At 32.2% G+C, this 22767-nt stretch overlaps 1 protein-coding gene across 14 annotated transcripts in view; it reads right to left on the reverse strand.

The window, feature by feature from the left end:
• Nucleotides 1–19429, reverse strand: part of LOC148627173 (protein kinase C delta type-like) — a 65153-nt gene extending 45724 nt beyond the window's left edge. Inside the window, exons 1-4 of one of the 14 annotated variants that reach the window (XM_088568954.1) lie at nt 19337–19429; nt 5240–5427; nt 4117–4168; nt 2908–3068 (exon numbers count right to left, since the gene is read on the reverse strand). The gene's annotated coding sequence lies outside the window, so the exon portion shown is untranslated. Of the gene's footprint in view, nt 1–2907; nt 3069–4116; nt 4169–4378; nt 4398–4958; nt 4978–5239; nt 5428–7356; nt 7492–14842; nt 14966–19336 lie in introns of those variants that run through there. The other 13 variants (XM_088568973.1, XM_088568929.1, XM_088568991.1 and 10 more) reach the window with 13 other exon arrangements.
• Nucleotides 19430–22767: the final 3338 nt, after the last annotated feature.

A 22767-nucleotide genomic window follows, 5' to 3' on the forward strand; every position in this document is an offset into this window, starting at 1 on the left:
CCTATAGTAGACATCTCAAATAAAAATGGGACAACTAAATTTAACCTGGAGGAGAACACTTGATAAAGAAATGAAAGAAAGTGAATATAACAGAAACACCAACAGAGTCAGATGGAGAAGAATTATCATTGGTCTATATTCTACAGGGGAGTACACAGTACACCAACAGAGGCAGATGGAGAAGAATTATCATTGGTCTATATAATACAAGGGAGTACACAGTACACCAACAGAGTCAGAGGGAGAGAAATTATCATTGTTCTAAATACTACCGGAGAGTACACAGTACACCAACAGAGTCGGATAGAAAGGAATTATCACTGGTCTATATACTACACGGGAGTACACAGTACAGCAACAGAGTCGGATGGAGAGGAATTATCATTATTTTACAAACATCCATACATCTGTACTTAAACCAGAAAACTGTGTTTTTGGCCCTTTTCAGCCCTTAATTCCTCAGAGAGATTCAATTCAATACCAGTGGTATGGAACTTCTTGGTGACAATATCATAAATACAGAATAAGTTAAACAACTTCGGTTCTGTTTAGACAACTGTAGTCCTTATGTTTCTGAACAGCTTTACAAGGGTACCAGTAAACGGGTTTTGTGTAACATATTCTGCTCTTTGTTATTCTTTGTTCATCAGTGCTTTCATTTTTAAGAAGCTGACCTTGTAAAAATCTGCAAAATCTGAAAAATGTGATACCATGCACACCCCAAAAATGGCTACTCATTTTTATTTTTGAAATTATGTTGTTTTATGGGTCTATATTATGAAATGTGTAATTATTCATTCCAATCTTTCTGCTCTTAGGAGATAATCAAAATTGAAATCCAATAGATTCTATTGTATTTGAGTGTTATTTACAAAGTTATCTCCCTTAATTTTGAAATCTACAATGCATTCTACACAATTTTTTTCTCCTAAGAACACAGGTTATATGAAAAAATCCAATGTTAATTCCTATTTACTATGGCAATTTTAACAAAATATAAAAAAAATAAAAATATGTAGGGTTTTCAACAATGAATCACATTTTGCATGATTCTTAGCTGGAGTGCTACTAAATAGTTTATATTCTTCTGTTCTTGAATATATTTATATGCTTCCTGTTTTCTGTAATTAACATTCTGTAATATTTGTAAGGTATTCACTCTAGATGCTTCCCTGCCCAAACACCCATTTCCCAACTTTATTAAGCCTTTCATCAATTGTAATTTAACTAATAACTAATCATCAATTTAATGTCAATGTACATATCTCTACAAATATGACCAGAAGTAGGGGATTACCCTTTCATTTTCACTCTGCAGACGGATACACTTTTTGAAATTTTGAAAGTACATTTCCAAAGATCACCAGTGTTATAGATCTTGTATCAAAGTGAGCTAATAATAGCAATAAAGAAATGATAAGAGAAAAATGAGAAAAACTTAAAAACTGACCAAAGATACAACAAAAACCTACACAAATATAACAAGACTGCCAGAACCTTCTTTTAATGCTCACCTCTCTTTTTTAAAGAGGTCAAATTTTAACAACACAACTTAAACAAAAGTGGAGGGTATAAATTTATATACTGTCTCTAAGCCCAAAGAAGTTCTCTTATATATCACATTCTGTAACAGTACTAATATTTGTGGAAGCCAAGTTTCGTGGTATGTCAAAACATCATTAGTTTATGGAGTTTTTTAATTTATGCTACATGTAGGGCCTATCATCAGAAATTTAATGTAAGGCCTATCATCAGAAATTTGTTATCGATGTTAATTCAAATTTGTGGTTTGACTGGTCCACAAAATCCATGAAATTAGGTACCCTTCAATAATTTTCTTCCTTGGTAGGATATGATTGTTTACATCAAAATGAATAATTAATACAACAATTATAGAACTCATCTGTTGACCAGGAAGTGGCTTATATCCAAGAAAAATAACATACAATTCATCATGAGAAAGCTGTGTAAAATACAGACCAAATCTTACACCTCTTATTAATCTGATATCTCAATACTTCCACAGGTGATCAAACTGACTGGTTTCCAATTGGTCCCACTGATACATATTTCTGGTCCATTAGTGTGTCTGTTAGACAATTTCTATTCTTTCTACCACCAAAAATTACAAATAAACGGGATCCCAATAGACTATAAATTGGAACAGAGAATAAACTTGTTCTTTTTTTAGACATCCTCCCTCTATTATATCTACCATATTTTATCACTTTCTCAAATTTTTCATTAAAGATTATATCACATGAGTTGATTTATAACCTGACCATACATTTCATTCTCAGTCTTCAATTTCAATTTCAAAGCTCAACAGCTTGATCAATATTTATGTAACTCAAAGGGTTATTGGAAGACAAGTTACATACTCTCTGATAGTTATCAAGAGATAGAAGAAACATTAATCATTCAGTAAGGTATAAAAAGTACAGTCACTTACAGAGTATAGGCCCAGTAATCATTCACAACAATATGATGTAAGATTATTTTTCAATCTTGTGAAAATTTCTAGTTGTTAATGTAGAAGTGTAATAATAACTGCTCCCCTTTTGTGAACAGGTGCATAATGAGTTCATCAGTGTATACATTGAAAAAAATACTAAATCAGGTAAATCGTGATGGAAATACAATTGAAAAGAAAGATTTAAATATTTATGAGGGGTGACAAGTAACACAAATATGAGACACTTTCACCACATAAAAGTTTATCAGGAAAACTTTAAGATTATCATATGAATTTATCATAGGAAATTTGTTTGAAAGATAACTATTGTAATTTACTAGTCCATAAACTTCTCCCACCTGGCATGTACATTACCCAATGTAACTGTTAATAATTAGGTCAAATTGTTGTAGTTTACATACATAAACAAACATACAGAATGTAAATCCTACCTTTAGTAATGGGTGATTTCAATACTTTAGGTGTCAGTTAGAATCCATTACAATGGCCTTCTTATATTACACAATTTATCTCCAGCTTTTGCTTTGGTCCAGAATTTTCTTCACTTTTCTAATAAGGAAGAATGAGCCAAATATTCACCTTGATTCAGACCCTGTAATGTAGGAAGTTAAGTTCAGATTTAAAGGGGAGGTATCACAACAACAATTCAAAACTTTAAAAACTGGGACAATATCATAATAGATTATATACTGATTGTAGTTACATGTTCATGTAAAAAATGAAGTCAATAAGTGTAAATAGATATGTTAAACATATAAAAATAAAAGCTGAATCAAGAGAGTATGATCATTCTGTCCCCACCTGGTAGAAAGCTGAATGACTGCTATAACTCATTAATAAAAACTGTAATTTTATCAAAAAGAGACTAATAACCCATTAAATTTAAAGCAATTCTAATAAGGTGCTCTAAAAATCATGTTAACAAGATACTTCTGATATACATGACACAGCTAGATATGACTTCTGTGGAAAAAAAAAATCTATGGGATTGACATCCCAAAAAGCAATTATTTGTTCCAATTGTGCAGTTAATCCAAAAACCCATGAAGCTGAAGCTGCATACCCAATTCAAAATCATTCCTGAAAAGAGCTGCTGCTGCCTAGGTAACAAAACCTAATGCCCTTAAGGCAGCGGAATCATAAATTGCTTAAAAATATACAGACTTAAAGACCACCATAACAACTACTTTTGTAAATTTTAAAGAAATTCTGATAAGGCATTATTAAAGAGTTTAAGTTCTATAACCAAGGAACTGAAAGTGAGTATACCATAATAACTTAAAGGTGTATAAAAACAAGTGTAAACTATTACAAACCTACTAATATAGTATTATTACCAGTAAACATATCCCAAAATATATGTGGTATAATAATAGAGCATATCTTTTAAGTTTTATATTCTCAAAATTAACATGTAAATTGTTTGAATGATTCTTCATATCAAGGTAAACTTAAGACTAATTAGTATTTTGTTACAATTTCAGTGGATAGTAAGGCAAATAGCACCTGTCAAAAGACAATACTCCTCAATGTTTTTAAAATTTCAATTCTTATAATAGTTACAATCCTTAGGAATAACTGCAGGTGGAAATTGTCAAAGAAAGTTACAATCACATATCACATAAAATCACTATACTCACGACTATTTTGACCAATATCTTTTTTTCTTTTTTTTTTCTTGGTTTATGGTTACTAAGGGAAGGTGGGCGTGTAAAAAAAATGTTACATGTACAAGTTGATCATTCAATATTTTAAGTTCTAAGCTGAACAGCAAATATGTTATTTAATTATTGATTTTTCACACTTAAAAGAGAAACATTTTAAGACAAATAAAATCAAACAATAGCAAAATAATATTGTAGATTAGTCTGTAAATTAAATTTTCAGAAAATGATAACTTACATGCTAAATAAATTTCATAACATGTATTCAAAATATTTTCAAACAAGGAAGTTATGCAGAAAAAATTCATGTAGTTTCCCTACACATGACTTCAAATTAAAAGAGTTATCTAAATGAATATATATTTTTTTTTACTCGTAAAAAACACAAACTTCCCTATATCTTGTATGCACAAACATTAAATAGTAAGTATAATGGCTTTTAACTTAGCCCTAACACTCTTATAGTTAAAAAATATACCCTTTTGTGGTAAGTTGATGAGCATGCTCAATATACACTTCCACGTGGTAGGGCTTGAGTAGAACAAAAGAATTTTCCTCTTGGAAGTGTATATTGAGCATGGTCTATGCATACTCAATGACTATCCCAAAGCTAGCACAAAAGGGTTTATTATCAAAACATATCTTTACTTTGACGGGTGTGTTAATATCTTTTCAGCTCGTCCAAAAGAACACATGAAGGTAAAAAGTACTTACAATTCATTTGTTCAATTTATTTGAATTTAAATTATTTTCTCAAAAAAACATTTAATGCAATAATTTAAGCATTGTACATGCAATTGCATAAAAAGTAAAATTACCATAAATATTCATCTTATAAAATCATCAAAGCTCAACCTATAAATAAAAAAAAAGGAATTCCCACCATATTGCTAAAAATATTTATGTTAGTCAAGGGAGTAATTAAGTTCATAGACTACTTCCTGGATAGGGGATAATCTACATGTTTATAATACTCCTGACAATCATTGAACAAAGATTATTTGCTAAAATATTGTAGAGCTTATCTATTTTGATCATTGGTAGGAGTACTATTTTTTTCCCTCAAATTTCATTAAAATATTGATCCATTTGATCTTACCAATTCTATACTTAGAAATCCTGGAAGAATTCTCAGATATGCCTACTTAATTCAGTACAAGAGATGTCTAACAAATCAGCCAAATGTCTTATCTAATCATTTACTGAATTCTATTCAAATGAAATCAAGTACCACACACTCTATAGTACACACTTCTTCTTGCTTAGATGGTCTAGAACTTCTCGTACCTGAAAAAATAAAATAAATACAAGTGTAATTTGTATTGAAGAGTCTCCAAATAATTTATCACTCCATTATATCTACTGTTTTTTGGTTTGTTTTTTTTTTTAATGTTCTATATTGTATTATCTTAAAGTGATTTTGTATTGTCAAATCAGCTTTTGTTTTTGTGTTGTGTTTATTTTTAATTTCTAGTAGATATAGTTTTTGTGTGTGAGGGCCTCAGGGAAGATTAGCTTGTAAACTAACTGTGTAACCCTCTTGAAATAAAGATTTTATTATTATTATTATTATTGTAACAAATGGTAGACAAAAAAATCGACAAAATGAGTTCTTATTTCAGAACAGCTGAATGCTGATTGATTGAATTGGTAAGCCAACAGCTGTATAAAAGAACATCTCCCAGTAACAGTCCATTCATTGTTGTTGTAATATGTTCATTCTGCTCCACATAACTATCATATCATTCAAAGAAAGTTTTAACTGGTATCAATGTATAAAAAATAATTCACCTGTTATGAAAAATAGCAGAAACCGCTCTTACTCTGCAAGCGGTTGACTGATTAATTACTTGAAAAATATAAAAATACATATGTAGCCTAAAAATTTTAAAGTTTAGCTGTCCTAATCATGGATATACAATATATAAATAGCTCATAAATAACAGAATATCAACATTTCAGTCAACTTTTATTACCAGTAGTATCTGGTAAAAATTTATGTACACAATAACAAATTAGAAACACTTGTCTGTATTCACCAAAACAAGACTTTACTTCAAATCTGATAATGGATCCAATATAAATTTTCACAGTGTTCAGAATAACCAATTCTGATTTTTTAAGACCAGTATCATAGTACATATAAAATTATCACAAAAGTTCTAATATTTATTCTGCAGATATTTTAATGCATATCTACCTCACTAGAAAGCACTTGCAAAAACAATATTCCTGGATACTCAATGAACTATGATCACATTTTAAAGAATTATCTAACTTTTCAGAGAATGAATTATCATAAATAAAGTTTAAAAAAGCTGGTTATGTTGGTAAAAAGTGGTGTTCAAAGAATCTGTCTGACATGAGGTTATCTACCAGACTATTTATATCATAAAGCTTTTTTCTGCTACAAGATGCTAACTGCATTGGAAATGAGTGTAAATTCCTGTAGAGTACATTAATCAATTGTATAACATTCTTAATTAAAACCAAGGATTTATCAATCAGACTTTTATTTTTAGAACTGTCAAATTTGTTCTCAGGCTTCTATCAATGAACAAGTATTCCAACATTAATATAATTGTATTAAGCAACAGCCATTTTGAGTCATCTTAGGCTGTGAGATGGACAGATAGTGGTTACCCAGTATTTGAAAAAAAAAAAAAACCTACATTTTATTCGTATTTTTTTTTTGGATATTCTTATCATGTGTATAAGATTTGTATAATTATTTCCTTTATTACAATAATTTTATGAGGGTGTCCATGGAAGACCCCAGCTGTGGGTGGCACATATGCCAAACGTCATTTTCAAAACAGTTTCTACCAATAGAGATCACAAACTCCTGAGAAAAGGGAAAGAACTCTTTGATCTATTCATAATTTGGTTGAACTATTTGAGAACTTCGAACTTGTATGTGTCAGCTATAACTAAGGATCTGCCTGGTTTCAACATGGACAGTCTTTTTTTCAAATATTTAAATGGTTTTTAACAATATAATACTGGTACATTACAAGCAGACTTGTAAATTGGAGAATTTTACAAGGGAAATTAAAATTTTGGTGACATACATATGCAAATCATATACTATTATAGCCTAGAGAATCTAACAAATTGATTTATAAAAAACGATATAGCTTAGAGCTGATAATGTACAAAGAGATAAAATCAAATGAAATCTAGATCTTCTTCAGTGAGATTTCAAAATATACATACAGATATGACATATATGTATTAATTCCAAAATGTCCACTTGAATATAACAACACAATATTAACACAACTACTACAGTTTGAACAAGCCATGGAAGGGAGGGTAAACAATATTATCAAATGAAAAAATGTCAGCTTATATAACAATCTACATGTTGGTTTCTATTTTTAGAAATCCTGGTTAGATCTTTTTCCTTTATGTTGTGATATCAATAGACCATCCTGGGTAAAATGACCTCAGGGGAGATCAATCATTTAAAGGGTATATATTCATGCCATTCTTGTGATACTTAACAGACAGAACAAAAGAGAAGAAAAGATGACACATATTTGTCCTTATATTGTAACACACGAGTTAACATTGTTATTATGTGAAATCAACCCATTTACATGTACATGTACCATAGTCATTTTAATTCAGTAATTCTCAAATAGATTTAGTAAACATTTATTATTCCATGTAATCACTCATTTATCAGTTGAAATTATTCCTTTTTTGATCCCCTACCACAACAATCAGAGCATGCTATATACCCAAAATACAATGAAGCAAATAATTGAACAATATAATCCAAGGACTGATATATATATACCAAAAATAACTTTCATTGTAGATGACAAATGTTATACATTTAAAACACATACTATAGTCAGCCCCCCCCCCCCATATACTCACTATCAATAATTACATGTATATACAGTGTAGCATGTACAAACCTTAAACTAGGGCCTGTGATCTAATACTGCAAATGTTTACCATACTGGGCTTACTACTGCACATTATTTCAGATTTGTTTCACAGTAAACAAGCATTTTTGAATGAAGATATAAATCAAAAATTTTACTTTGATAAAATTTTAAAATTTTCAAAATCAACATTTTTTTCTTAAAATTGATTGAAGTGTAGCAAAAAAATCTTTAACACTTGAAATTATAAATAGGCACATTCTATACTATAAAGTACAGCTGCACTACAAACTGTAATGTATAGTTCTTTGTATATAATCATAGATAAATATTAAAATGAAACAGACTTGCTTACATTTACAGAGACAGAATGAGTACAACCCAAGCCAAATGACCAATTACACCATACAAGTGAAAGGTAGCCAAACATAGGCTTTAAAATAACTAAATTCCTAGTTTGTAATAGGAAGTCCACTACATGGTCAGTGACTTAGGTACTTCACTTATAATGGTGTTTACTCAGGGTAGATAAGTTGATTATCTCCTCTATAATTTACTGAGCTTATCATTAATTTAAATCAATCTTAAGTATCTGATTATAAAAGTCTAAGTATTGTATTAATTTTCCCATAGACTTCTATAGTGAAGTGCATATTTTTACGATTTTAAAAAAAAAAAATATGCAAGTTGATTCAATAAAACTTTCACTTATGTAGCATTTCTAAGGATTTAATTTCCCACAAAAAAGTAGGGCTAGTCCACAATGATTGGACAGAAAAGTAGTCTTGAACTATAAATTGCATTTTTCTCAACTTTCACTTTCATTTTGCACTCACTTAAATGTTATAATGCTAAATTTTCATAACAGAAAAGTTTGTCATCTTATAGTGTTATAATTGCTCTATTTTATAAGTAATTGTTCATATCTTTTGACAAAACATTAGTTTATAAAGAGACAAAAAGAAAATGCACTATATTTTTATACGCTCAATGTTTTGATGTACACCCGCTCAGGAATATGTGATGTAAAACTGGTACCTAAAGTAAGTGTTCACCAACTACTGTCACCCAAAGGTTATATTTTTTTTAAAAGATGATGAAAATTCACACAATGTTTATCCATCAGAAATGGGTTTATCCTACCAATTTACCTTAGTTTTAGTTTTATTTTATTAGTATGTGTATCCTACTTTTTCTGTATAAGACTGCAAATAAAATGTGTGCTTCCTATTACAACTTTAAAAAAAGGAAAGGTAGGTAGGTAGGTAGGTGTTTTTTCAGTTTACTATTTTTTTATATTGATTCTATTGGAGATACATACTAACTTTAAGCTAAAACTTTAGGGTACACTGTTTCTAGCTGAAAAAGGGTGGGTAAAGTAATAGTAAACACACATTTTCTTTAATTTGACCTTTATCTTGGTCTTTTGACATGATAATTAGACTATACTTTTTGATAACCAGTATAAACTTTTCACTTTTGATAACCAGTAAATACTTTATAATAACCAGTTTATACTTGATGATAACCAGTGTATACTTTTGATAACCAGTACTGCAGTTGGACAGTAACAGAACATTAGATAGTTGTGATAATTTAAATATAACTCAGTGAAATTAAAACCAAATCTTACATTGCTCCCAGTTTTCTGTCATGTCATGTGACATAACAGGAGTGATCAGGATCAGCTGTTAAATAGATTGAAGAATACTGTGCATACATTTCCAAGAGACTTGTAAAAAGTCTAAACCAGTATACAAGTTTTTGATAACCAGAATATACTTTTCACTACAATGTATCACAACTCAATACATGAAACTATGCATAAACAAATTTCAAAACCTATTTTTCTGATACAACAAATATTTCTCACCCAGTGTGACAGTATAAGCCAACAATGCTGGTTAATATCGATATAAAAGTATCCTTGATTACACACTCTGAACTGCTTTATCATGTACAAAGTTAGCAATTGGATCCAAATACTATTGGGAAAATACACTATTACATATTAACATCATCAAGTAATGAGTTCTGATAATGGCAACAGCAATTTAAATTTTCCTCATGTCAAAGGCTGGTAATGGAATAAACAGGAGGAAGCATAATCAGATAAAAAGATGAACTTATTTGTTTATAGCATATTTAATGCATAATTTAACAAATTAGTCCTTTTTGTAGTTTTTTGTTGTTTTATTATGATTTTTTTTTTTTTTTTTTTTTTGGGAGGGGTGGGGGAGGACGAAATCCATTAATGTATGATTTGATATTGACAACTACTGACTATTTTATGAAACATATACCTATGCTAATGTTTAATGATGTTTAATATCCAATTTAAACTGTAGCACTGCACATCACCTACAGATGTAAATTTAGTCATCACTATCTTTACCAGATGGAAGAAGTGTGATTCCTCTCCATCTCAGATTTTTCAAATGATCCAAAAAACATTTATTTTGACATTTTTACACATTTTTTTGATAATTACTGATACAATTGATGGGATAAAATCCCACCAGTAAGAGTTAATAAGTAACCCTTGCTTTAGCACCAACAAGAGTTAATGAGGAACTCTTGATTTACCGCTAATGAGAAAAATCAATGAGTATGGTTGAAAGTGAGACAAGAAAATGAAAGGTGATATATGATATAAAATTGGTATTGGTTCTATGCAATGGTTACAGATAGCCTAATGACAATGTTTACAATGGTACTGACCTTTTCTCTTGTCTAAACCAGAATGGCTATAATATTTCTAAGCAAAAGGAAAATATTCTTCGGAACATAAGGAGTATCACAATTATAAGTCACTCAAAGAATACTGATTATTTGAATACTTTTTAAAAAATATTGAGGTTTGTTTCTTTTAAAACACAGCCATTTTTTAAATGTTTTTACCCAAAAAGATGTGGTATAAAAACAACTCCTAAGCAACTTACTGATGTATCACATGATCATATTATTGTAAGGCATATTGATGAGAGGATACTCATAGAGCTGGTAATAAAAACACCTAAGCAACTTTGTTGGTGAGAGGATACCAACAGAGGTGGTATAAAACAACTTCCAAGAATTTGGCTTAACCTAATGGTTTTGGAGATGTATGCAAAAACCTATTGTCTGACCCTTATGTTCTATTTTTAGTAACAGCAGTCATGTTTTTTGATGGATCAAAAATCCCCACTTCAGTTCCATGCATAATACACCAAGGATATTTCATACCAAGTTTGGTTCCAAGTGGCCAAGTAGTGTCAGAGAAAAAAGAGTTTTGAAAAATTGTTAAAAATGACGACAGACAACGACTGATGCCAAGTGATGGCAATAGCTCACATAGCCTTTGGCCAATCTTCTTCAGTTACACTCAATTAAACCATTAAGTGCACAACTACTAACTGCATTTTAATTGACAAGGTAGCAGTTCCAACATTCACTTATTTATAAATACCAGAATGGAATCTACAAAAAAAAGAAGATACAATCCCTTCACTATGTCAATATTACTGATTAAAGGAAAACAGTTGGCAACTGAGTACAAATCAAGAGGAAACAAGCAATGACAATCAGGTTTATCATAACACGCTTAATACAAGCAGCACTCCAATACTGGTGAAATAAGTGATAAAAAAAAAAGAAAAAAAATAACAAAATACACTATATGAGCCTGTATGATCTTTACTGTCAGCCACATAGAGAAGTACAATATTGTGACTTGCTCTACCTTATTAATGACTTTCACATCTATGTAAATATGAATGGTGCCAAAAACAAAATAGTGTTTAGACTTGGGTAGCAGGCACATGTGCATTTAGAAAAAAAACAAAAACCTAAGGTTACAGTATGTGTGTGCTCCATGTCTGAATTTTATCACTTGTAAAACTTTAAGCCTACATATATCAATTTGACCAAACTTTGACAGCTGTATCTGAATCTTCATAATCAAATTCAGTAACGAAAGTGTTCAAAATAATATGTACATGTATAATTACTGCTCCGTTATTCTAAACAAGACCTTGAGCTTTTAGCATGATCAATAGTTATTGTAAAGAATAATGAACACTGTTACATGTACTATCAGTGATTAACTCTTTTCAGAGAAGTTGCTACATGAGTACCGGTACATAATTGGATATCCATACAACAATAGGAATACATCAGGAGAATATATGTGCCATCTAGCTCCAAATAAGTGGAAAGTAATGGGTCAAAACTTCAAGGTTTAGAGCACATTTTACTGTCCTTTTTTAGCTTCCATAATATACAGTTACATTAAGGTACACAAAAATGATGACTGACAATTGTAACTTTAATGAAGAAAGGGATCAGAAAGGTTCTCTCTTCACCATCACCTAACTGATTTTCAAAATACCTAATTTCAAATGAACTTTGGGAACTAAAATTGTAATAAAATGAATAAAAAAGGGTGTTATTCATTTCCCACCTCCTCCATGCATGCTAATGTTTCCTGTTATAGGTTTAAGTGCCTGATATTTTATTAAAATAATAGAACTTGGCTGTTAATTTTGAAAAAGTACCCTTGATTTGACTCAGTAAAATTTGTTTTTCTAACGCAGTCTGTATAGTTTCGCTTTTCGATCTTCCATGGAAACGCAAGTCACCTGATCGCAATGATGTTTCCTGATTGGCAAAATACTGATAACTTGGTGGCGGTCGAAAAAGCTGTATTGAAAATTGAAAATACGTGCCATGTGTTATTTCCTGAATGAAATGTAGAAAATTGTAAATAAAAAGAACGAAATTTTACTGTGTCTGCTATCTTATTTTTTTTTTAAATAGTACATGTTACTAAGTATGTTACTATGGCTACTGGTTTTTTATGACAATATTCACTATGTACTTACAAAGTTACTTGAACCTTCACATATCCAGGATTTAAAAAATGTGTACATTTTATAAATGATTGATTGATTGTTGAGGTTTAACATCCTAGCAGCAATATTTCAGCTATATTCAGACGATGAACATGAAAGGGATGATAAAATGAACAAGAAATGAAAAATAGGATGGGACACAAGAATGATAGGGTCAACAAATTTTGATTGCCACAAGATAAAAGGAAGGGATGGGTAGGGTCAGGCAATTTAGCCTCCTGTGGCGGAGCGCAAAGGTTCCTACTCCTATCAAATACCACAGCAGGGTTCTTTAACGTGCGAGGAACGTGGCATCTTTCCCAACATGGTGCACCACTATGGTTTGCGGTCAAGTTTTCTGTATTATAGCCTGACAACCCCAGCATGTAACACGCTAGAGGCACACATCCCAGTTGCTCTGTGGGCAGAGCACCTAGCCCCCGGCTAGGTTTCTGAGCACTATTTAGTCACCTTTTACAACAAGCTTAGCGCTGCTGCAGGCCTATTCTTTTAACACCCGGACCTGCACGGGGCCATTTTATAAACAAAGTAATAAAACAGCTTTATTACTAAATACTACTACCTAAACCAAAATCTTTATTATCATCAATTAAACTTAATTTTACACATCAGTTGGATCTTTTAACAATATAAAAATTTTACATTTAATATTCGTATTGCCTTCTTGATGGCTTATTGAACATTACTCAAGCTCTTAATATCAGTATTACTATAATAATAATTTCATAACACTTTCACCATAACAGATTACTATGGTTGACTTAATATCAGTTAAGGATATCATATTCATTTCAATACTAAGCATTCATATTCACTTTTTCATCAAGACATCTGAGTAAGTTTTTTTCTTATTTCAATACAACAGATATTGAATACAGGTCATTTTTCAATTAAAAATGAATCTCTAAATATAAAAGCATACTGAAAAGGAATACATGGCACTTAAAGTGACTGCATTCTAAAGGTAATCTGATGCAGAATATTAAAACCTAGTCAAAAATAAATACATGTATGCCTAAAGAGACTTCATTTACAATTACATTGGTGTTTCTCCCTGTAATGTTCAATGATGTGAACCAGTAACATCAGAACCAAGAACCATAAATATCACCTTATTACATCCATACTATCAACCTTTCAAGACATTAATACTTATTATTTAAATTTTGAGAAGGAAATGGTGTTTTTTTTTCATCATCAGAATGAAGTTGGAAGAGATGAGCCAGCATGTGCTAAGTTGGCGGCATCATACTGAACAATAACTTTACAGATATCAGTCCAGTATGAGATTCAATACACAAATGTAGACCAAGCCACTCATTTTCTTTCAAATTTTAGTTGAAGTTTAACCTAATGCTACAGAAATCAAAGCACTGAAGAATGCTATAGTGATAATCATAGTACCAATGACTGAAGCAAATGATTATATTGTTCATTTCTATAATGTTTTTTTAAAATCAGCATTGCAAGTTCATCTTAGATTTTGACCTATATTACTTTATACAGGAAAACATGTAAATCCAATATTCTTTCTTCTTTTGATTTGCATGTATGTGTCAAATCCAGTTTTTTTAGTGATCTTTCTTTCTTTTTTTTTAAAAGGACCTAGGTCAAGCCCACTGGATACACCCTTTAACCACATAATATCAAGTACTTGTACAAATAATTTCAGGCTACTGATGAAAAACAGTTAATCATATTGCTTGTAACTCTGTCATCCAGTCAAAAAAATTATTCTGCCAATCAGAAAATCAGCAAAAGATTGGAAGCTATTAGTAGCAAGACTACCATTTTGAAAAAAAGACGCAGAACATTTCTATTAAATAACTGCCTTAAACATGCAACAAAACATTTATTTAAATCAACGTGTATTTAAAAAAAAAAGCTTGACAAGCAATCGACGAAACTTACTTTCTACTGCTTAATGAAATTAATCCAGGTTGAGAATCATCTTTCTGTCACACCGAGAACAACATTTGTAAACTTCCAAAATAATTAATGTTCTACCAAGAGCACTGGGTACAAGTCAAACATGCAAAACTTATCTACTAATTACAGTAACAAGCTCTAATAACAGCACACACTTACTAAATAATAGACACATAAAAATAATAGGCTGTGAAATTGACAAACACAGAATCAGATGTCAATACACAATAAAGCTGATGTTTCTAATTGGAACAACCTGCTATAGTATATATCATATACAGGTAGAGATCAATGGATTATCTCTTGATTAGTAGGGGTTGTCTCAAAAAGTTGAATATAAATGAAAATAATTAGGGAAACTTTCAAAAGGTTTTTTTTTAGGAAGTAAACTGAAGCAGTAAGATTTTTCTGTATTTGTTGTGTCAATATACTTAGCATAGATCATTAACAGCAGTTCTCATGCTAAAAAAACTTATCCAATATAAATATATATATTGTATCAAACCTCTGGTTCATCTGGGTGTTTGAGGACATATAGAGTATTTGTTTTCAGAACTGTCAAAAATCACAGAGGGCATAAAATTGCTTAGAGAGACCATCACAAAAAAATAGTTTCCTGGATTTTCCACTCCATTTACTTATATAGCAATATGAATGTATTCTCCTGTTATAGAAGGGCATAAGACACTCTACTAAACTATATATGTAAAAGACTATCATAGGCAATGAAGCATGTCTTCTCTTACACCAGTCAGGGCCCAGCCATTTCAGCCAATCAAGTATTTCAAGACAATGGAGCAGGCCTACTATTAAGCCAGTCAGGGCCCAAGCCATTTCAGCCAATCTAGTATTTCAAGACCATACATCATAAATAATGCTTATTAACCCCTTGGCAATATAATAGGCCTTTTTGGATTTTGTTTTATAGTGTCACATTGACATAAATGATGACCAAATTCTCCTTGAATCTAGGTAGATGAAGTGTAGCATTTTTTTTTCTCAGGAGAAATAGTTTATTAACCCTAATTCTTATTAAAAGTCAGTCTAAGACTTCTTCCAGCTGGTAGAGAAATTACCAGTTATTATTTTTTTCGCTTGTTGGGCTAAACTACGTTTGCATTTCAGTTCAGTTAAAAATCGATATTTATACGTAACTACAAAATAAAAAGAAGAAATCCACAAGGATCAATTACAAACCATGATCTATGAAAACTAGCTGTATAGGTCCTGGCTACTTGTTCTAATCTATAAACAAGTTGACTTATCAACCTTAGCTACCTAGAAGTCTAGTCTTGGTAACTTGAGGTAACTCGCTATGTACATGTAGTAATATTCTGTTCAAAGATAAACCACAAGTGAATGGACCAGACCAGTATGGTGGCTGACCATCAACTTCTGAAGTGAGTGGACCAGACCAAACAATAGCAAATAACTAATTATACAATAATTGTCGATAAACTGGTCATTATTGTGATATTTAGACTGCCCACAGGACAGTGGTATTGACTAAGACAGCAATAATGAGCGAGCAGCAGACGAGGTCATTATTGCTGTCTTAGTCAATACCATTGTCCTAGGTTTTATCCAATTAAAATTACTGATTTTTCACAGATATTAAATAAAGTGAAAATACATGTAGCTTATAAAAGACTTGTAAATACATTAACATTCATGTGTGGATTTATCACCTAATTGTCAAAACAGATTAATCATTTAGTTATTGTTACTCAAGTCCAAATTAATTATGAAACAATTCTACTCATATTTCAAAAATTGGAATAACTTTCAAACACTGAAAGGTGAAAACCCCAATTTACTGGTACATGCAGATGCATGAGTAACAAAGAATGAGCTTTTCTCTTTTAAATAAAAAATGGAAAACCTCTTTCCAGTTTTACAAAAGGGACCTTGGGAAATTTAAATAAATATGTTAAAAAAATCTTCTTCTACAAGTAATAAGGCACTAAATTTTTGTAGGTTTATATATTCTGACACTTCATAATGAAAGAGTAATCAAGGGAACCAAGGTTATAGCGGTAATCAAAAGAATGTAATCCAGGGACCAAGACCAGACATGGAAAACAGACATACACAACAAAGAACATATAACAACTAAAACCATACATACAAAGTAACAAAAGCAAATGAGCAACGTAAGACTCCACTAAAAACTAGGAGTGTTCTAAGGGAACTAACTCAATACATTTTTAGTAACTATGACTGATCAAATTTACCAAAGCAAAGTACAAATGAATATTTTTTTGATGCAACTGAAAACACATGAGACTAAAATTGATCAGATTTCAGGATCCTGTGCCGTAAGTGATAATCGAAATTTCTTTGAGAGTATGTTTCAGTTATGTACTGAGTAATTATTTACTTTCAGATCTATAGGAAGTGTTTTGTACATTGTTGTAATGTGATTTTATAAAGATATGATATACTATAGTTAAAGTGAAGAAACAAATTTATGTTTACATTGTTAGAAACTTAATTCTTGGTCAACATAGACCCACCATAATTTTATGTAGACCGCACTGTAGATTTCTAAGGAAATTGAGACGATTTCATAATATACTGGCTCAATTTTACATAGACTTTGTCCTTGGTCTACTGCTAATTTCTTTTCCTGGGTTTATATGTCACAATAAAATAGTCATTACTACACTCTAACTTCAGCCAAGGTTTTGGATATGAACTTCAGCCAAGGTTTTTGGATATGAACTTCAGCCAAGGTTTTGGATATGAACTTCAGCCAAGGTTTTTGGATATGAACTTCAGCCAAGGTTTTGGATATGAACTTCAGCCAAGGTTTTGGATATGAACTTCAGCCAAGGTTTTTGGATATGAACTTCAGCCAAGGTTTTGGATATGAACTTCAGCCAAGGTTTTTGGATATGAACTTCAGCCAAGGTTTTGGATATGAACTTCAGCCAAGGTTTTTGATATGATTGCATTATCATCTTAACCATTTGACAAAAAAGAGATAAGGATAGTAGCACTTTGTTCATCTGAATTCCATTACACAGGAATATATATGCATGAAATAGGATTGCACAGTTTCAAAAACACTTCCAACTCAGCATCACTAGTTTGTAGTTTGGGAAAAAACCTCCCTCTCCCCAAGAGACTTTATTATACACCTACTCTCCCTTCCAGAGTGCTAATGGCTGTATTATCAACTAGTTCAGTATACTTGTAGCCAGAAAAACCACCAATACACTTTTATCGCATGCAAAATCGGAAGCTTATACATACATGTAGCATCATGGCAACTTTATTCTCGTATACTTGGTAAATGCAATTGGGAACCATACCAGTTAATGAAAAAATAGCAAGTTTTGATAGTTAAATACAAATCGAATCTTGGCTTTTTCTAAGATAGGAATGGTCAAAACATGGCACCTGAATGTTTACAAAAATGACATTATTAGCTTATCAATACCTGACAATTCAACCCAAAGACATTTTGGACCATGACAACCCACAGTTCCTTACTAATGCCAGGCATCCAGCTCATACATATTTCAGACCATGACAACAGGACTAAGGAGAATGCATAAGGACAACGAAAACTGTACATCACAAAAAATTTTACTATTTTGAAGGTTAATAATAACAGGGCTGACAAAAAATATGAAAGGACTCAAGTGTATCTTCTGGAGTGTTTAAAGCTTCACCTTCCTCATATTACTGAAGAATGTTTCTTCTGGAGTGTTCAAGGTTTCACCTATCTCATATTATTGAAGAGTGTATTTTTTGGTGAAATGTGCCTGTGGCTAAAGAATGTGGTTTGTCAAAATTTTTAGCTGAGTGTTAACAATGAGCATACCATAGGAACTTAAATAAACCAGACAAGTACTAATATCCCCTGCTTCAAATGCAATTAAAAGTATAACCACTAACTTGAAATTCAATTATCTCCCCTTGGAGTCTTCCAACAGTAACTCAGGTGCGGATCCAAGGACTGGCGTACCAGGCGTACCCCCCCACCTAAATCACAAAGAAAAAATGTTTTTACCACAAGTTTCCCCCCGTATTATTTTTGCCTTGCTTTGCACTGCATTTAATTCAATAAATGCCCCCCCCAAACTCTAATCCTGGATCCGCCCCTGTAACTATAATATTCCTTCATGCAAATCTACACAGGGTGCCCAGCCTTCATGTAAAATTTCATCAAAATCCTTAGAGCAGTTTAAGAATTGCACATATGTGGACTCTGAAGTCTGATTTCCCTTTGCGTGTCCCGACAGACGGGTGATTTCTATATAACCCCTATTTTTGTTTGCAGGCGTATATTATTACAACAAAAATGCAAATATCTGAACATAAGTCATCAGCTTAGATTTTATAGCGTTGGGATAGGAGACAAGTATAGTAAATTTCACGAGATTCTTACACGAACCTACTTTCAGTATTTAATCTATCTCGAAAGCTTCGTAATAGTTAAAAGATACTTCATATTGGTATTCTTACTTTTACAATCTTATTTACGTTGAAACTCCAGTGTTTCACGTGCCCCTCGATAACGGCCTTGACATGGTCAAGATTAATTCCGGAACTATTGTGACGTCAGTCAAAGGGTTTCCCCAATTGTTCTACCGTGACGTAGAACAAAAAATCATGACTAACAGTGACATTGATATACCGTGTATAGCAATCATTTGATTTACTGTGGGACGTAAGAATGAAGTTTGTTTCTGGAAAATGTAGACAAAAATAATTTGACTCATCATTCGAGAGATAAAAAAGTCTGTTTGAAAGAGTAATCAAGGGAACCAAGGTTATATAGAGGTAATCAAAAGAATGTAATCCAGGGCCAAAGACCAGACATGCAGGCGCGGATTCAAGGACTGGCGTGTCGGGCGTACGCCCCCTCCAGGGGCGTACTGCCCATACGCAAATACGCAGTTGCGTACTTTCGGAAAAAGTAACAAAAATAAAAACACACATTTTAATGATGAAATAAAGGTTTTATGCAATGACAAATCCTTTTTAATACACAATGATACTCCAATATACACCATAAAGTAATTCGCGATATCAAAACCATTAATTCCTGGAAATTTTGTACTTTTCCGTATACATACGTTTACGTTTTACTCTCTGAAAGTTTGTTTTGCACGAACTCGAAGTTCAAAATGGCTTCTTCATCAAAATCAATAACTGAATCTTCAGAAAGTTTATCGCCACCTTATCCAGATATATTGAAGCCTGAATCTCGTTCAGTGACTTCAATGAGCGATGACGACCATTACATTGTGTTAACTGTGAAATGGGAAAACGTTGACAGATACAATTTTCCAGCTGGGTAACGTATGATATTCATAATATTCCGAAATTTCATCTTAAGTAAAGGAACTGTTATAAATAATGTGACTTTCGTCCATAAATGGCCTTCCTTGGCTCCTATCAGTGGGATCCTTATTCAGTTTCTATAGTAGTCCGTCCCGTCCGTCCGTCTGGATTCACCGGATCAACTTGAGCTGCATAAATTAAATCAGAAGATGCAGATTATATATTTGAAGCTTCCATGTTTATTTTGGAACTTAAATGAAGTTTTTGTTTGTTATAGCTCTGATAAACTGGCTCCAATATCGTGTAGCAACATAACCCTGCTACAGAAGCCTATTTGTTAGAATTCTAGCGCGATACAAAAAGTCTGCGTAGTCTCGACAAGCTCAGGCGTAACGTATGAGTTGTGATATGAACACAGGTGCTGAAGGGATGTTGCCACAGATGAAAGGAAAGAGGTGAAAAAAAAGAGGTGGGAATTTATTTCAAAATCAGGATTTGTTTTTGTTTTTGTTTTTTTTTTTTTTCATTTCTTGGTTAAAGCGATGTTTCCTCTCTGAAACTAATGTGGCTATGAATTTATAACATATCTACACTTCAAATGGCTAAAATAAGGCTAGCAAATATCTGGTAAGAATTAAAGTATAAAAAAATAAAATTCCCCACCCGCCCCATATTTTTTGTGAAGGTTAGATGAGAATCTATCATTTAAGTTTACTTGGCCTTATTATCGGAAATCAGTGATTGTATATTTGTGTAATATAAAGTCCCTGTCGGAATACAATAACATCAAGGGTCTAAGATTTTTTTTAACTACTTCACATACTGAGTTGAAATACCAACTCAAAAACATTATGCATATATTCAAATACGCAGTAAAAAACGATTCAGTAAAAAAAAATTATATATATTTATATAAACATACATAATCAAGCCTAAGTTACACCCCAACTCTAGAATCAAAGCAAATTTGGTCGCTCCTTCAGGATGAATTCTCTGACATATATGACAACACTGCCTGTACTGTCCAACGCACAAGACCACTCGGCCAATTAGGCTATATAAAATTGTAGCTTTCGTTAACCGAGCTACTTCCTCGTAAAAAAAATCTAGAGCGTGATGTAAATGAATAGGACAACCTCTGGTGGTATCGGGTAAGACAGTATAGAGGATCTGCAACATTATACAAATACAGCCTCACCAAGTATATAATACATATAAGAAGTCTAATGGGATGTGGCAATTAACTCTACTATCTTGCTTGCTAGTTCATTACTATGCACTATGTAGATACACAGCACGCAAGGCGGGGATCAACATAGAATGTTAATACAAGGATGCATGTATATATATAGTCAAGTTTTTAGCTACACCACAACTCTAGAATCGACGCAAGGTTGCAACTTTGGTCGCCCCCTCAGCGGGATTCGAACGCCTTCTCTTCTCTGACATCTATGGCAACACCGCTCTAGAAAGTCTAAAGCTCTAGAAAGAGTAATCAAAGGGACCACGATTTTAGCAGAAATAAAAAGAATGTTATCCAGGGACAAAGACCAGACTTGGAAAACAGACAAACACAACAAAGAACATAAAATAACCAAAATAATACATACAAAGTAACAAAGGTAAATGAGCAACTAGGACTTCATGGACCAAGTGTACCGGTGAGGTAAACGTCCTCTGCTTTTCTAGAAACATAGAATTCACGAGAAAAAAGTAATTCATTGTTAGGTTCTTGTCTAAAGCTGGTACAGCACTATATGCTAAACATCAATACGCCGCACTACTATATTTTGACTTTTCTTACATGTTTTTCACATTTAATTCGTATCTAGTTTTTGTGATTCAGCTTCAGAATCAATGTTATGAACTCTGAACTTTGTAAGTTTTATGCTGAAGAAGGATATCGGTTATCCGAAATATTCAATGTAAATTTTACCATCATTTGGTGAAGCTGAACATATTTAGATATTTATTTTATTTTTTATTTTTTGTGATATAGGGTATGCGATATATGGTAGACGAAATGGGGTTTAAACAAACACTTATAATGCGTGTACAAAAAAATATTAATTTCAATCTAAACATATGTTATAATATCAAAATGCTGGAAATTTTTTACCCAGTGTGGTGAACGTGTTTTTCAACAGACTGTCGGTATTCAATGGGAACAAACTGTGCTCCGCTACTCAATGATCTATTACTTCACTCATACGAGGCTGACCTTCATAGCTGACCTGATCAAAAAAGAAGGAACCTATCGTTTAGCCTGATCCTTTGATCTCAGATTCCGCTATACAGATGACATGTTGTGTATAAACGATCATATTTTTACCCCGAAGAACTTGGGATAAAAATACCAGACATTATGAAGTCAACTTCATATCTTGACCTGCTTTCTGAGGTCGGTGGAAAAGGAAAACTTGTGACTAATCTATACAACAAACGCAATGACTTCTCATTTCCCTTTCATCTGTGGCACCTTCGTATGGAGTTTTCATATCACAAGTCACACATTATGCGAGAGTTCTGTTTTCTTAATGGCCCCGTGTTATCTCCTTCGTCACACTGTCGAACGAGAGATTTCAAGTTAAAAATTAAATATAGCATCA

This window comes from Perna viridis, chromosome 1 (assembly GCF_037379345.1).
Source record: "Perna viridis isolate PV_CMFRI_1.1 ecotype Kerala chromosome 1, ASM3737934v1, whole genome shotgun sequence".
In the NCBI taxonomy this organism is placed as follows: Eukaryota; Metazoa; Mollusca; class Bivalvia; order Mytilida; family Mytilidae; genus Perna; species Perna viridis.